The following is an 18,292-nucleotide window of genomic DNA, read 5'->3' on the forward strand; positions in this document are numbered from 1 at the left end:
TCCAGTCTATTTTCCATTGTCCTGACATTTTTAGAATCTTTTGCCGTCTGCATCGATCATCTACTTGTGCTATAAACCTTTTCTCTACTTCCGATACTTTGCAAGTCAGATTATTTCTACGTGCATATGATGTATCTAATGTATCCCAAGGAAGAAAGAATTTAGCCAGTCTATCTTCCTTTTTGTAGTAGTCCCACTTATTCATTTGCTTATAATTCGGAACTTCAGGCAGTACCGAATCATAATTTGAAAAGTAGTACTCAAACCCTTCTCTACCATAAAAAATACTAAGCAGTAAACTACATGTGATCCCATAAGTCAATGGGAGATGGTGATACCTAATGCCTTCATCTACAGAAGCCGGCAATTGCATACAAACGTAGCAATCTTTGGCCTCCATGGCATCGATATATTCATACAATAATTTGGCATATGCATTTGACCTAAAGTTTCCCTGTGACTCGTCTATGTGTAATTTACGAGCTTCATCTGCAAGTAACGCCTTTTCACGTATAACATTGCTCTCCTCCTTCCTTCCCACGAGAGCAGGTTTCAAAGTCATTACAATTTTTACATTTGCTATTCTTTTATCATTATCATGTCCTGTCATGTAAGATATCGTTACTACTATGATTATGAGAAATATCACTATTGCTATAAGTGTACCTACTATACATCTAGCTTTTCTGTTTGGGTTGCCGTTCTCCATGTTATCAAAACAGCGTACCTCGTTCTCCAGCGAAAGTTCTCTTTCCAGTCTTTGGTTGTTTGTTTGCTTTCACAGTCTTTTAAAGTGCTTGTTATCAACAGGTATCTTTTCACCACAATGTCTTTTTCTTTTCTTTTCTTAGCAGCAGACAACCCTAGCCCTTCTCCGTCCTCTAAATGTAATCCCTAATTTTATTCTTCTTTCCACTCGGCGCTAGGTTATCTTCTTCTTTATAACATAAGTACAAAAAGTCTTTTATGCATCAACAATTATTGTCGGACCTGCAGCTTTCACAACAATAATTAACAGTTCAAAACGAATAACTTTTTCTTCTTCTTCGGTCATTTGCTGACCAACTGTTGGAAATTGTAGTCTTTTTAACACTAAATCTTGAATTTTACTCAAACGTGGGGGTCTGGGAAGTGTGAAAGTCAGTAACCCCTCAGTCTCAAGCCCAGGCGCCAACATCCATATCTCCACTGTCACGACTGGATCGAAAGTGGTTACTTTCACACTCTTCACTCTCCCAGATTTCTGTCCCCAATACATCTGCTAGATAAGTCCACTCTGGGGTGGCGTACCTTCTGCAGGGCACACGTACCCTTCTTGATCTTCGTGGACTCTCAGTTCCTGAATCTGTCGTCTCGTCCTCCTGATCCGATTCTTCAGCGATCGGGGCAAGAGTTCTTTCCTTTTTCCTTTCCGAACTTGGCCTTTTCCTTCTCTCCGGCCAACTGGCTTCTTCACTCTTTGTCTTTCCGCTCCTTGTTCCAGGAACTGTCTCTTGGTCACTCTCAGTTTGTCCGATATCTGTGTCGGATTCCCAATTACTTTCTTCTCCTGAGGCAACTTCGGTCCCACTCGTGTCCTGACCTTCGTCGCCCTGTTCCAACACAGTTTCAGCTTCTTCGATCACCTCCACAGCTTGGCTTTCCCCCTCTATGGCTTCTCCGCTTCCCGCCGGATTCTCATCCGAGAGAGGAGCTGTGTCTTCTGGAGGTGTTGGCACTTTTCGGGTGTGTGAGGCATGTATCCAGTTTGGCAGACCTCCACACTTCACTGCAGTATTCGTTACAAGTATGACTTGAAACGGCCCTCGCCAACGCACGTCTAAGCAGTTCTTCCTGACATGCTTCTTCACCAGGACCCAGTCTCCTGGACTCAGGTCATGGCACAAGTCTTGTATTGATGGAACCTCTGCAGCCTGGACCTGGAGGGACACAGAATTAACGGCATCAGATAGTCCCTTGCAGTAGTCCAAGATCAAATCGTCTGTGATGTTCACTAGCGCTGCAGTCGGAACCGATGGCAATCTCATAGCTCTCCCCATTAGCACTTCATGTGGAGAGAGGCCTGTTCTTCTATCAGGTGTGCTACGTATACTCATGAGAACTACTGGAAGTGCGTCTGGCCAACTCAGGGATGTCGATGAACAAACTTTAGCCAGTCTGGACTTGATAGTACTGTTAATTTGCTCTACGATCCCTGAGGCTTCCGGTCGATAGCTGCAGTGTAACTTCTGATCGATATTTAAAGCTGAGCACAGCATCTTCACCACTTCGCTATTGAAATGAGTTCCTCTGTCCGATTCCAAAGAGGATGGCACCCCAAACCTCGGTATCAACTCTCTAAGTAACAATTTTGCTACTGTAAGTGTATCGCACCTACGTGTAGGGTAAGCCTCAACCCATCTAGAAAATATACAAACAATCACTAGCACGTATCTGAGTCTGTTGCATGGAGGCATTTCTATGAAGTCAATCTGCATCCTATTGAAAGGCCCCCCAGACCTTCCTACGTGACTCAAGGTAACTGGTGTTCTCTTACCCACATTTAGTTGCTGACAGATCGTACATCGCTGACACACTGCTTCTGCCGCTACTCTAAATTTAGGGTTAAACCACGTTTGTCTGAATACTCTCACCATAGCATCTCTTCCTATGTGTGCTGATCCATGCAATTTCCTTGCCATTGGACTAACAAACTCATTTGGTAATACTGCCCTTCCGTCGGCAGACACCCAGAAATTCATTTCACTTTTTCCGCACCCAGCTGTTTCCCAGCCCTTTTTCTCATCATCTGGTGCATTTTCCTGTACTGCTCTCAATTCATCCCACGTATCTACAGTGTCTAACAACATGGTCAATTCAGTCATTTCCTGGATTCCCCCCACTTTTGTATCAGTGTGAGAATATCCCTGCTCTGCGCAATAACGCGCTACCTCATCTGCATATTTATTACCTAGTGATACAAAATCCGTGTTTTTGGTATGAGCTACACATTTGACCACAGCTATGGCCATTGGTTTTTGCAAAGCCTCTAACAGTAGTTTCACGAATTCTCCATTCCTAATAGGAGAACCCGAGGAGGTCATGTAACCTCTTTGAGACCACAACTGCCCGTAATCATGAACTACGCCGAAACCATACTGACTATCGGTGTATATAGTGACTCGAAGTCTATCGCCTGCTAAGCAAGCACGAGTCAAAGCCACAATTTCAGCTACCTGTGCGGAGTGTACTCCTTCCAGGCAAGCGGCTTCTATAACTCTGGTAATCGTGCATACTGCATAAGCTGCTCTCAGCTGACCGACATCGTTTCTTACGCATGAACCATCAACGAAGAAAATTTCGTCTGGGTCTGTCAATGGCTCATCTACGATATCAGGTCTCGGTTTGGTACATAGTTCAGTCACATCGAGGCAGTCATGTTCTGTACAATTTTCGTCGTCCACTTCATTCGGAAGTGGCATCAAGGTTGCAGGATTCAAGACAGAGCATCTCTTTAGGGTCACATTCTCGGCAGCCAGTATGACCTGCTCGTAGCGTGTGAGCCTGCTGTTCGTCAGATGCTGAGTCTTCGTCCTTGTCATTAACAGTTCTACAGAATGTGGTACATACACTTCTAACGGATGACCCATAACTACGCTTTCAGATCTTTCAATGCTGACACCCGTTGCAGCTACGGATTTGAGACATCCGGGCAACGCTGCGGCTACTGGATCTAATGTAGCCGAAAAGTACGCCACTGGCCTGCGCGCATCTCCATGGACCTGTGCCAATACCGCTAAAGCGCATCCCTCTCTCTCGCAGCAGTAAAGCAAAAAAGGTTTCTTATAATCTGGCATTCCTAAAGCCGGGGCGCGACATAAGTCCTCCCTCAGCTGCAAAAACGCCATCAAACAATCTTTGTCCCATGGTACCGGATCACTTACTCCTTTGTGCGTCAGTTGTAATAACGGTTTTGCCTTCAGCGAAAAGTTTGCTATCCACTGTCGACAATAACCAACCATGCCTAGAAACATCCTAACTTCTCTTTGTGTTGTAGGCGCGTTCATTTTCATAATCGCCTCTATTCTGTCTGGAGACACCTTCCGCTTTCCCTTTTCAATCCTATGGCCCAAGTATTGCACCTCAGTCTTACAATATTGCAACTTACTTGGAGACACCTTGTGTCCGTTCTCGGCCAAGTGATTTAACAAGGTGATGGTGTCTTCCTTGCAAGCTTCCTCAGTTTCTGACGCAACTAGGAGGTCGTCTATGTACTGGACTAGAACTGAATTCTTGGGCAGTACTAGACTCTCAAGATTTCGTTTCAATAACTGGTTAAAGATCGATGGGCTCTCTGTATACCCCTGAGGGATACGACACCATGTTAAGACGCGATCTTCCAGCTTGAAAGCGAAAAGATACTGGCTCTCTTCGTCTAACGGTATCGAAAAGAAAGCCTGACACAAATCTATCACGGTAAACCATTCAGCTTGGAACGGTATCTGAAACAATATGACTGATGGATTCGGTACCACTGGACAACATGAAACAACAATGTTATTAATCTTTCGGAGATCCTGCACTATCCTGTATTTTCCACTAGGTTTCTGCAAACCCATGATCGGGGAGTTACATGGACTTCCCACGATCTCCTTCAGTATTCCCTGCTTAATCATGGATTCGATCACAGGCTTAATCCCTGCAATCGTCTCTGGCGTTAGCTTATACTGTGGTGTTCTTGGATACTCAGCATGGGGTCTTACCAAGATTTTTACCGGGTCTACTCCTTTGATCAATCCTATTTCTTCCCCAGTAAAATCCCATACCTCAGCTGAGACTTTCTCTCTCAAGTCTTGTGGAAGCTCCTCCACTGTTAAGGTAGGATAAAGTTCCACACATTCCCTTGAGTTTACAACTTTGAAATCAGCGTCCTCATCATTGGTCTGCACTTCTACCCCCTCAGGTGTGCAATGTATCGTGCAATTCAGTTTGCACAGCAAATCTCTCCCTAATAAGCACACAGGACTAGAATCGCAGATCACGAACTGATGTTCGTCACTGTAATTCCCTATCCTTACCGACACTGGTTCGGTCAAGGGATTTGTCATCCTTTTGTTCGCAACTCCTACCACCTGTACCGTTTCTCCTGACATTGGCAGACCCGGGACTACCGCAGATCTCAACGTAGATCGAGTGGCCCCTGTATCCACCAAAAAGGTTGTAGGACATCCCGCTATTTCAGCCTCTACGTATGGTCCTCTCTGATCTACTTCCAAGGCGGCTCCTAGAGTACAGTCTTCGTCCCTACTCGCCCGCTGCCCTGTAAGAGGATCAACGTAGTAACATTCCTCTCCTCCTACAAACAATGGCATCTGTCTGTAGGTTTTTCCTCCGTTCGTGATGCGAGGTGGTTGAGGAAACGGGGCTCGAGGAGTCTGAGTCCCCCCTTTGACAAGCCTGCCCTTCGGGACTATGGCTCCCTTAACCACGTTGTTCTGGACCTCTTCCTCCTCCTGCTCTAATTCCCCTGACTCAACATTGTAAGGACACTCGCGTCGCCAATGTCCCACCTCATTACACTGATGGCATCTCGTCGTCTTTTTCAGTGTCGCGATATCCATTCTCGGTCTCGGTCTTTCTTCCTCGTCTCTGCTCTGATTATTCTGTTTCTTGGCCTGTGTTCCTATTCCCTGCTGCCGCGGTTTATCCTTTCCAGCAGCTTGCATTTGCACTAGCATTAACTTTTCTTTAAGCTTCTTTGCCTTAGAGTCTATTTCGTCACTACAATACCTTGCGTACCTCAGAATTTCATCTAAAGGTTTGTTCTGCCAACAGATCAGATGCTGTTGGATCATTAGGCATATTTCTGGTCTTAATCCGAGGACAAACTTTGAAACAAACTGTCCTATGTCCTTGGGATCCATTACATCTAACCCGCTGTATTGTTTGAATGCTTTCAGCAATCTTTCGTAAAACTCATGCACTGTCTCTTTCGGCTCTTGGGTAGTCCGATCTATCTTTACCCAGTCTATGTCTTGTACCGGCACTTTCTCTTTTAGCCATGTTATTACTCTCTCGTACTTTTCCATGACTCTATCAGATGGACCATTCGTCCGGGTATCCCTTGATGGCTCACGAGTGGGCCATTCAACACTAAGCTTGCACGCCGTCCATAGATCTCCGGGTACTACGATATCGAACAGTGTGTTCAAATCGACCCACAGTACCTTTGAAATCTTCACGAATCTTTCTACCTGCTTATACCACTCGACAGGATTATCTCTAAGCTTTGGGAAAGAATTGGTGAATGCCGCCAAATCCCCCCTAGTCCAAGGCACATGAACGTAACTTCCGTTCGCGATTTCTCGCAAAGGGAAGGCTTCCATTCGCATCAAGCCTGTGTCCTGGGAGCCCTCAAGTACACTCCGTCTAACAGAGCCCTTTCTGGACCATCTTTCCTCCCATCTATCTAGATCTCTCCATATCCTGATACTTACGATCAATTCCCTTATGTGTACTTTCAGCGCGATCGTTCTGCGATCATCCAAATCCTGATCTGTGCAAGTTAGCCTGTGGTTACTCTGTAAAGCCTTAGTTCGTGACAGGTCTACCATGTACCTGTTTGCTAAATTAGATAAGTTCTCATGAACTGACCTCGCTCTTCGAGTAATATCTTTGGATAGAAACAGTATCTCATCTGGTGTATATGAGTTTAATCTCTCTAGTTGCACTGTACCATCAATCAATTCATCCAGATCTGCCTTCAAACTCATTACGTCAAGCCGTTTTGCTTTTATTTCAGCTTTCAACATTTCAGTTCTATGTTCTTCTCTCATGTCTCTCTCACCTCCACTATGCGCCCTACGCCTGAGTACAGGTGAGTTATGAGGAGTCTTCCTTCCATCTCTTCGTTCCCACCCTTCTAGATCCCAAGCCTTTCCATCGTCCCGTGGGGTATGGTGGAATAAGGCTCCTTCCCCCAACCCTACGTTCCGATTTTTCGGTTCGGTTTCTCCAGATGTGAGATAGGATCCACCGTTCGGTTCTAACCCATTATAACTTGCTTGTTTTCTGGTGTCACTTAACAAAATGAAAGGCCCTCGCCGATCTTCCGTGTTCCCGTGATCTCTTTCATGATCACCGGATGCATGGCGAGATGTTTCGCGACTCCCTGAATTCTCATGACTCCTTCCGCTGTCCCCGGATGTATGTCGAGACGCTTCGCGACTCTCCATATTTCCGTGACTCCAATGTCTCGCATTCTCACCTGGGGCATGGTGTGTGCACCTGAAGGTATTCCGGTACTCCTGTGTCCTATGTTCCCCTTCACTGAAGGTGACGCGAGGCACTTCGCCACACCCTGCACTCCTGTCTTCGCACATTAGCCTATTGCTGTTATCAGTAGGATAAGTATCTCTTCTGCTCTCTTGGCTTCCTCCCTCCCACTCGGGGCTGCTTTCGCCAGCTCCACAATGGGAGAGAATCCTGTTATCCTGCTCTCTCCACTCGGATCCCGTTTCTAAACTTTTATTCCGAGCCTCTTCGGCCGCATCCCATTCTCTCAGGTATTCCCTTAAATCCTTATGGGTTTTCGGTTTTGGTCCCCTTAAGTCCATTGGTCCTCTTCGACCTCCCTGTTCTACCCTGGGACCTGCTGCGGAATCAAATGGGGTACTCCGACTTATTGGTGCCCGTATCTGCCTGTGGGGATTCATTGTGGCATTCCTATTCTCCTCTTCTGCTCTTTCATTGTCCCACCGTGCCTGTTCTTCCTGCTGGACCCCTTCCGGGTTGTAGATTGACACAATAGGGCCTATGGTGACCGGGACCTGCAAAGCGTCCGGCATTTGGTATGACCTAGCGCATTGCGTCTCCGGCACCTTCTGGACCACAAATCTTCCCACTACTCTCTGTTCAGGACTAGCTTGGGGTATTTCTACGGTCTTAGTAGCGTCCCACTCTGATACCGGGATCGACTTATACTCTCCCCACCTAGTTCCGTCTACTTGCGGTAATATGGGACTCGCAAGTTCACCGCTATATGGAGGTGGTCTATCTGTTAACAACCTTTCTATTAGATCCTCCTCCGACTCACTTTCCTCATCTTCTTGTTCTAGAGGTTTCCTTTCTCCCGTAGCCTCTATCATGGTGAACAGTTTGTCCGCTTCTATCTTTTGTACCCTCCATTTCTTAGCTTCGTCGTCCCATTTAGCATCCTGCACTGCTTTTACCGATCTTCTCACTCTTTCTTGTCGCCTCTTTACACCCCTTTCGTGTGCTGTTCTAAACCACACACCAAGAGCTTCAAATTGTGTTGGCCTCGGTAAAGGTCTCATTGAAAGCATTGTCGCCTTCAGTTGGTTCAACACTTCTAATTTAAACGTTCCAAATCTTGGAAACGCTAGTTCTTTTTGCCCTTCTGTTAGCCTATGCCACTCGGAAATCCACAGTATTGAGTGTAAGCCTACATTTACTGCCATATGATATGCTGGTGTGCCTTCTGGTGGAGCTTCTTCTCCGGCATATAAATTTCTCCTTTTCTTTTTAAAGATTTTCCCTAAACCCTTGAAACACTTCATTTTGTTGACGTACGATATTTCTTACTTATTTGCGTCTAGATAACAACCGCCAATCCCTGTGCGACTCTCGCTAATCAGCCTATCCCAGCACGGTTCTACGCTGACGTCACTTCTCTCTTCTTCAGCGGCTTCCCTCGTTTCTCAACTCGTCTCACGATTTCACATGCGTTTTCATTCATACATTGAAAAATGACTACTTCCGTCCAAGCGATCACTTTTCTCTGACTGTACGGCCACAGTCTACTGTAATTGCTACCTCAACTGGCACAGCGTCTTTCCTCTTACGGTCGGACACTTGCCTCAACTGATAGGTTACTTACACGCAGTAAACGTACGACCAGCGTCCGCTACTCATTCACTCATACATACGCTCCCCCTATCATCGGTCTGTCGGGGAATCAATGGTACCTCATGACCCCCTTTCAATGGTAGACAAATTACTCTAGGTGTTCGATACACCTGAACCACTTAAGTCCTCTGGACATAAGATTTCATCCAGTTGCGCGCGCTCACAACTTTCCCTCAATCACACTACAGGCATTCAACTCCGCTTGACATTACAACACAGGAACAACATAAAACACCGCAATCTTACAACGCATGACCCTTATACTCACTCTCGACCGACTCTGCTGCTTTTCTCTCGACGCACCGTCAGCACCGTCTTCGGCTGCAATTCTTCTTCTGGTCGACGATGACTAGGGACCTTGGGGTAAACTAACCTGGCCTAGGTCGTCTTCCTCAAGAAGATAACCATCAAATTCTGCTACCAACTGCGGGGAACGGGATTTTGATATCAATTTATGATTATGATAAATTTAATAAAGAATCCCATTCATCTGTTTTTGGATCGTTGCTATCTGTCATTGAGGAAAGGACCACCCCCGCATTGGTTAGACAAACCCCATTAACTGACGCCACTCTGAAGAACCACTTACAACTGATGAAGTTTCAAAAGTTTATATAAAGATTAATTTGAATACGATACAATCCACTCAGGATAAAATCTCAAAAGAATACAAAATACAAAATCAAGTAATATCTCAGCTGCTTAAGCTTCGATGTGAAGTGGTTCCTCTGTGTCATCTGCAGTAAGATAAAAACAATAATCAAGTTAATCTGTCCCTACTCTATACTATGTGACAATCCTACTTCGCAAATTTCTTCCCTAAAAAGGTGTCAGCAGTTTGACTTCCAAAGAAGTTCAAACTCTCTTAGCCTCTAAAGGAAATCTTAAGTTTCAGAAGCAGTACCCTATCTGCCTACCCATCCGCTCTCTAAGGGTCCTCGGCCTACTGCTCCCTTGCGCTCTGATGTCTCAGCGCATCTGCTCAAGGCATCTACCCTTGCCTTTGCTCTGAGCAATTCGCCCTTCTCTGATTGCCCTCTCCTGCTTGCCAATTGCTACCTCCTCCCCGGGGTGCTGTCCCTAAAATACACAATCACAGTGTGGGTGGAACGCCCCTTGACGCCCACCACGGACTTTCCCCGATGATGTCAACTTCCTGCTTCTTCCATTGGTCCACTCCTCGCGTCGTCCGTTAAGTTGACCCTTCTCCTTTGGATGTCATCTTCATCATTTCATCGTCGACATTTATTGGTTCTTTCAGATCATGTAACATATGAATTTAGACAAGGCCTTAACTCTATGTCTCTTAACTTGACCCTGCTAGGTCCTGTGAATGGTCTTGTCAAAACATAGTCTTCATTCAAAGTGTCTCTCCTCACGTTCGAGCAATAAGCTCCGTCCGGCATTGTCACCTTAAATCTAACAAGTGCTAGACTTCTCGGCTCTCATGTCCACTTCAAGCTATTTACGACCTTCACAAGCCCACTAAATTACATTTCATGTGACTATGCTCCTTCGAACTCTTGACCAGTTAGGTTACAAACACAAATGACCTAAACTCTTCCAGCATTCCTACAGAAACCCTCTACACAGTATAACCTTTGGCATACATTTATATATTCGTACTTTAGCAAAAGCCCTAGTTATACTTAAACATTCTACATCAAATATATACTACATAAAATACAGACTGTATAGAATATAACCTATACATTTCCTTGGTTACATCTTTATGTAAGTTCTCTTATACATTTATCCACGTTTCTCCACGTTTACGCCTTTCCACGTTATTTCTCTTTGCTTCTCCCAATGTAAAGTTACACATTTAAAGTTACACACGTACACGAAGTCTGCTGTGCACGTTTCTACATTTCCTAAGCATTTCTACACATTTCTATACATTTACCCTTCATGTATACGGGTCTTCTAAATCTAATGCAGTTTAACGTATGAATACATTTATATTTCCTATATCATGTTATCACATCCATTGGCCTTTATGCTATAGTCGCCAACTTTACATTACGATATGCGTTTCATTCCTATGGTTATAACATATACGTCTAGATATGGCTACTATATACTTTCTATTCAAATTGCGCTCTCTCAGCTGATTATTCTCAAACTTCTATTTATTATTTTTCAAAGGTAGCCCTGCTTGCAGGATGTGATTTTGATTTAACCTTGACATAAGAAAGTAGAACATTCTCCCTAATAAAACTGACAAGTAGCATAAGAATCCAGAGTCAAAGAGCACGTGAACTAATGCACACAGGGTATGTCCCTAAATGTGTTGACAAGTTCCATGAAGCACGGAATGCAGTGGCCTAAATGTGAAAAGTAGCTGGCATGGCTGGCAACGGTGGCTGCGATAAGTATGTTCCTAAAGTAAACACAGATTGAAAGTGCCTTAGTGCTCTTATTTCCAGAAATATTTGCCTATCATATTAGTCACATTGCATTTACCTCTCATTTACAGACACTCAAAAACATCATAAAATTCAAAATATTTTTGGTGCTATCTACATGTCACATCTAAACAGTCTTTGAACAGCAAACCTAACACGTAGTGGCATCCCAGCCCAGTGGGAGGCAGCACAGTGAGGTGAGTACTGTCATAAGTGTTAACACTTCACAGTGTGACCGCCCCATCTGTCATGACTCTACATGTCCTGAGTGCAGGCTACTAATGAATGCCACTGCTATGTACAGCGCATGAATACCTCTGAATAATGACCACAGCATTACCCTTGTCTGCTGATGGCTATTCCCCAAGATCGGTACAAGTATTACGAATGTTTTGCTTTTGTTTTTGTATATGGAAAAACTTACTTTCAATAAAGAATATTTTGAAATTAAAAAAAAAAAAAAAAAGAACATCCCTGCTACAAGTCTTTCTGTATTTACCTCTTAGCAAATGGAATTTCCACAGATGCATAAAAGAAAATAGCTAATCTGGCGTCTTCAATATTTTTATTTTTTATTTATTTAATTTATAAAGCACCTTATCACCCAGGGGTCTCTAAGCGCTTTTCAGAGGGTACACATTTGACAATGAGGAAAGAGCAATAGCAGGACTTCTAGGCCATACTCCATGCCTCTGAGAAAAGCACAGTTTTAAGCATTTTCCTGAATGGCAGCAGGCGCGTTTCCCTGCGCAGGCTAATCGGCAAGCTGTTCCAATCCGCCAGTATTGCATTGGAGAAGGCTCGCCCACCTAATGAGGATAGCTTAACGCGTGGACATACCAAGAGGGTGGCCTCTACTGATCGCAGTGTCCTGTTCGGAACATAAGGGATCAGTTGCTCCCTGATGTACTTAGGGGCTTGTCCATATAGAGCTTTATGTGTGATGCAGAGGCCTTTGAACTTAAGTCTCTGCTTAATTGGGAGCCAATGAAGCTCCCGCAGTAGTGGCATGGCATGCGTCCTTCTTGGTTGTTTTAGAATGAGTCTGGCTGCATCATTCATGACTATTTGAAGTCTGGCCAGCTGTTGTTGGGGGAGGCCGGCATATAATGAATTGCCATAGTCCAGACGCGCCAAAATCATAGCAGAAACCGCCCGTCTGAGTGTGGCCGAGGTTAAAAGTGGGGAAATTTTCCGCAGTTGTCTTAATAGGCCCGTACAAGTGCCAACCACTGACGAGACTTGTTTCGACATAGAAAGTTTGGCATCGATATAGATGCCCAAACTTTTTACTGCCCCCGCTGGTTCCGGGGCCGGACCCAGTTCTATTGGCCACAGGAGATCGTTCCAGGGGCTGGCTGCTGTGGTAATAGCCAGCACCTCTGTTTTATCCGGGTTTATCTTGAGCGAATTGTCTGTCATCCAGTTTATTGTAAATTTTAATATATTTTGAAGTCTCAAATGAGCTGTGGGCGAGTTGTCGATTTGTATGACGATCTGAGTATCGTCAGCGTAGTTGTAGAGCCGGCACTCCATCGAGTTAAGCGCAGAGACCAAGGGCTGCAGGTAGGCATTAAACAAGAGAGGTAAGAGTGCCGAGCCCTGGGTTACTCCGCAGGTAAGACCTGCTGGTTTGGACACCAAGTTCATCAATTGAACTCTCTGCGAGCGATTGTTAAGAAAAGAAGCCAGCCAGTCATGGGCAGTGCCCCGGATGCCGAAGTCCCTCAGCCGCGATAGTAGTCGTTCATGATTGACCGTGTCAAATGCCGCGGAGAGGTCTAACCGCACCAGTGCATGTGGATCTTTTTTATCTGCCCTAAGTCTCAGGTTGTCCAGCACGGAAAGCATGATTAGTTCCGTGCTGTGATGGGCCCTGAAACCGGCCTGATTGGGTTCTAGGAGATGATTATTTTCGAAGTGGATCGAGAGTTGGGGTAGGACATGTTGTTCGATTATCTTAGACAAGAATGGCAGTTGTGAGATAGGCCTGACATTTTTCAGGACCTTGACATCAGCCCCAGGTTTCTTTAACAGCAGGATCAGGTGGGCCTCCTTAAAATCATATGGGACCTGTCCTATTTCAAGGGACCTATTAAGGAGGGAGAGTACATCATCCTCCATCCCTGGCAAGGCTAACTTGAAGATCCTAGGTGGATAGGGGTACGCTGGCGATCCAGACTTCACTCGGCCCATCAGTACTGTCAGAGACTCCCTGGTGAGCGGTACTAATGTTGTTAACGGATGAACAACCCGTGGTAGCGGTGGTGGAGGGCTGCTGGGACCACTGAGACTGGGAGTGTGATCGATTTCCATCAGGAGATCCGATATTTTGTTTGTGAAGAAGGATTGGTATTTGTTACAGTCTTCTTGGGTAAAGGAAGGGATCTGTCTTTAGTTTTCCTAAGCTCTGTCAGGACCTTAAACATTTCTTTCTGAGGGTTAAGGGCCGTGGCAATACGGTCCTCATAGAATTCGGCCTTCCTGAGTATAATAGTGTTATATTTAGCTTTAGTGACTTCCCTGCTGCCCAGCTGGTGTGGGTCTTGGAATGCCTGATGTCATCATAGAATCTTGGGTGCCTGGCTGGTGTGTGTAGTGCCAGTTGATGGCAGGCAGGCTGAGTTGCAGGGAGGCCACTCCTGGTGGGGTTATTGTCTTCTTAACTCTTTTACTTGAAACTGGAACTTGAAACTAACCTTTATTAAATCCAGCTTGTCTTATATCTGACTCAAGAACTTCTTTATATATAACAAATAGCTTGTTTGTAGGCGGCAAACGCCATTACGTATGTGGCACGTGTGCTGGAGTCATACTCCTTGCGCCAGGCTCTCCCGCTCTGGCGCAGAGACCGTTTTAGTGACCTCATGGCCTCATTAAACCATGGGGCCCGTTTTCCCCTATTCACTATTTTCATCCTACGTACGGGTGCGACTACATCAAAGGCTCTTGTAAGCTTTTGTGATAGATTTAGACTCACAGACTCTAAGTCGCTTTTGTGGCGAGTACGTGAGTTAGTAGCTTTTATCGTGGATACTAGATCATCCACTCTGATTTCGTCCCAGCTTCTTAGTGATTTCCAACCAGGTGGTGGATTTGCCAATCGCCCTGGGAGTGTCAACTGCCCCTGTAATAGGTGATGGTCGGACCATGAGCAGGGGGAAATCGTAATTGGGCTAGGCATTAGAAGCGTGGACCAAATCAGGTCCAGTGTATGGCCTTGCTGGTGTGTCGCGCCCACCACCTTTTGATTGAGTTCAAGTGCTATCATGGCCTATTCTAGTTGCTTTGCCTGGCAATTCTTGGGGGTTTTCTCCCAGTGGAAGTTAAAATCTCCCATTATCACCAATCCTTCGTAACATGAACGGACTTCGTGGACTAATTCCAATAGGGCTTCGATGAAACCAGGTGGGGCGCGTGGGGGGCGGTAGACTAGGAGTATGACCACACAGTCAGTGGCAGAACAGAACTTAACCCCAAGCGCATTTTGCTCCCTCCAGGCTTTCTGAGCAGATGATTTCGGTTTTGAAGGAGCTATTGTAGAGGAAGGCTACCCCTCCTCCCTTCACATTTCCACCTCCATTTTTGTGAATGGCCATGAAGTTGGGTGGAAGTGATGCAACTAGATCAGGGATGGAGGACTCTTCTAACCAAGTTTCCGCAACCCCCAGGATTTCCATGCTACCCTCCGGAAGTAATGAAAAGACTTCGAGGTTATGTTTTTGCAGCGAACGCGTGTTAAGAAGTGCAAGATTGCAACTTTGTAGTAACCGTGCTTTCTTAATTTCCCTTGAGGTGCCCTTTCCTTTAGTTGTGTTCCCCTGGGATTTTAACATTCACTCATATCGTAGCGCCTCCGTAGTGGAAGGAGTTAGCTGCAGGGTGTCCCGATTTAGTGACAAGAGTGTTTGCCTGGAGTATTGGGTGCAAGGGCCAGGCTTCCTGGCCCCTGGACCCGGCCGGATGCGGATGCACCCTCGGTGCGCCCGCTGCGCGCTTGTTCCAGCCTTGCCTTCCAACCTGCAGCTCCTCCCACCCACCACTCAGCCCTGATGTGCAGCGGCTGTCTAAGGAACAACTAGACCGGGATTAGCTCAGAGGTGAGGACCGGAAGTGCAAGAACAGGGAGTGCAATGCGGGGAGATCAGTGACACAGGTACAATTTGACAAGTGATTTTTTAAAAAATGAGCTAAAAAGAATTCCTTCAATTCTCGGCGATTATAACAGCAGGTATCAGTTTTACTGTCGGCATTCAAAGCACGCTGCGATCATCTGCTCGGCACACCACAAGTCTGGTGTGAACCTCTGACACAGCGCGCTCGCACCCATCTCGCCTTTTTAACCCGTAGCTCCTCCCACCCACCACTCAGCCCTGCTGTACAGCGGCTGTCTAAGGAACAACTAGACTAAATATCACTTCTTAATTTTCATTTGTCCAGCAATGGAGCACTGGGTCTGTGAGTAATAGCTTAATTTTATTGCTCACGACGCACACCTAATGTCCACATAAATTACGAGTAACATACAAGGTACTTGTAGTTTTGGGTGGAAGGGAAATTCACAAATATTTTCCACATGAGTGTGTTTGTCTCGAGATACATCCAAGGAATAGCTAAGTAAGGTATGCACTGGAGAACAAAATAAATACTCTTGCGTTATTGGTGCAAGATAGTGTCAGATTGCTCATGAGAAAAAAAAATAACCAATGTATACACACTTATAAAAAAAACTACAGTGGGTTTCAAATAGTAAACTAATTCTCATGAAAGCAATCTATAGATGTGCATGAGTGAAGGAAAATTTGACAGTCTTCAAGCTTCAGGTAGGCAATCCATAAAGTCTTGCTAGCGTAATAAAAACTTTACTCGCACCTATTCGGCATTTTCAATTATATGAGCAATTTTTTTTCATAATACATTTTATTAGGTTTTAACAAAAGGAAACAGCCGTGCTGGCCACGAATTACACATCTGATACTGAATTAGAATAGACATTGACAGAAACGAGTGATTTGCACAGTCATCCCACCCCTTCACCAACCAACAATCCACAACTCCCTCAACACCTTTGTTATCAATCTTGTGCGCTATTGCCCTGTCTCTCAGTCCCGTATCTCCGAATTTCTTCATGAGGACAAGAGCTGAGGGGACAAGTTGGTACCAAAACAATACCCCTATAATCCACCCAATTCTGCCAAATTTCGGTGTGTATTTGGGTACATCCCCATGTCAGATATCCCGCAGCCTCCATCCCCATGTAGTGATCACACCACTTTTCCACACCGAGAGGGAGAGAGGGGCCTCTGCCTTCCATGTCCTGGCAATATCCCTTTTAGCAAGTATCAGTCCCAAAAAAAGAGAAGCTGTTTGTATCTGTTCCCCCCTATGCAGTCTGTACAGTGGAGAAGAGAAGGATCAGTTTGTGGTCCAGTGGTATCTTCAATGAAATGACCTAACTTAGGCAGGACATCACGAACCACCTGCTGTCGCAAGGTGCCCAGCAACTGAACTTGGGGGCTTATTTACAAGTCCTTTGCACCATCCCTACGTTCCCATGTTAAAAATGATGCAAAAGTGGCGCAAGGGACTTGTAAATAAGCCCCTTAGTGTCCTGATTCTCTGTGGGGCCGGCTTCCTCCAACTGTCTCAGGTACCGGCCAGCAGCACTAGGCCCACAGACGGCCTCAGCAGCCTGTTCAACAATGCCCTACTGTCCTTGGGGAAGCTAGTAGACCGCAGTCTCTCCACAGTGCCATGTGCCCTACCGGGACCATATGCTGTGATTGTGGTCCAGCCCAGACCAGGCCAACAGCTCTCTGGCCCAAGGCACACCTTCCACCGCTCTGGCCAGACCCAGCTCCGACTGGGACCACATGCCAAAGCCACCCCCAATGCCGGTGAGTCCCGCACTGACACTATCTCAAATGCAGGATGTGGTGGAGACACATGGGGAGGTCCGACTGAGTTCCCTGCCAGCAGGTTGGAGGCTGTGACCATTCCCACAGGTTACAGGCTTTCATCCACACAGTGAGGTGACTCCGTCTCTGCCACCTCCTGGCCCCTCAGAATGGCCTCTGGCAGTTTTAATACACCACAGGGGATAACCGCCAAACCCAGTCACTTCCGGTTACTCCGCTAGCTATGGATGAGTCTGGAGGCTAGTTTTGGTGAAGCGTGGAGTAGGATTTTGCTAGATGATGGAGCCACCATTGGGAGCTCTGTTACAATGCAGCCGCCATGTTCTCCAGTCAGGCCATGTCCCCAATATGAGTATTTTAAGGAGTTATGTGCAATAATTTTACACTAGGTTAGGCCTCTGTTTCCTAATCTACAGGAGTCTGAGGGCATTCATTTCTAATGAGCGCTGCAAAGGATGGTCAGGTACATTCATGCTGTATAATTAAGATCCACAACTCCCAAAGTTAGCTTATCTAAGACAGAGATTAGTGCCCTTTTAAGGTGTCCGTGGCTGTCCTGGTGGGAGGTTCATTAAAAAGTTTAACCCCATAAGGGCTGATTAATTTGTAAGTGCTAAGAAGGTAATGGCTACATCAGACGTGTAAAACACAAGGCCTTCTGGGAAAAATGTAGACCCACATTGCATTTTATGTAGCCTGTACAGTATAGTGTTGTCCAGTTTTTAATCAGTTTAATGGATTTCAGTCTTGTGGATCTTTGCAGAAACACTCTGTGATTAGTAAAAGAAAACAATGAACTAATTACTTACTGGTGATCTTTATTACTCTTAGGAAAGTCATCCTCGTCATAGTCCTAACACGTGAGGCCATTCTGCCTCCAAGCAGTCCCTCTTTAGTCAGTTTTTCTTTTTATTTACATAATCCCTCCCTTACTGCTCCACTTCCTGTTGATTCAAGCACATAGAAATGTGTCTCGGAAGGGGACCTACAATGACAAGGAGGAACCTACTATGACAAGGAGGAATTTCCTAATGGTAATGAATATCATCAGTAAGTAAT

The 18,292-nt window shown here is 45.6% G+C and overlaps 1 protein-coding gene across 1 annotated transcript in view; it reads left to right on the plus strand.

Moving 5' to 3' along the window:
* The window catches only part of GPC3 (glypican 3), a 3,092,951-nt gene that overhangs the window by 343,120 nt on the left and 2,731,539 nt on the right, over positions 1-18,292 (plus strand). The gene's annotated exons all lie outside the window — the stretch shown is intronic.

This window comes from Lissotriton vulgaris, chromosome 4_1 (assembly GCF_964263255.1).
Source record: "Lissotriton vulgaris chromosome 4_1, aLisVul1.2, whole genome shotgun sequence".
In the NCBI taxonomy this organism is placed as follows: Eukaryota; Metazoa; Chordata; class Amphibia; order Caudata; family Salamandridae; genus Lissotriton; species Lissotriton vulgaris.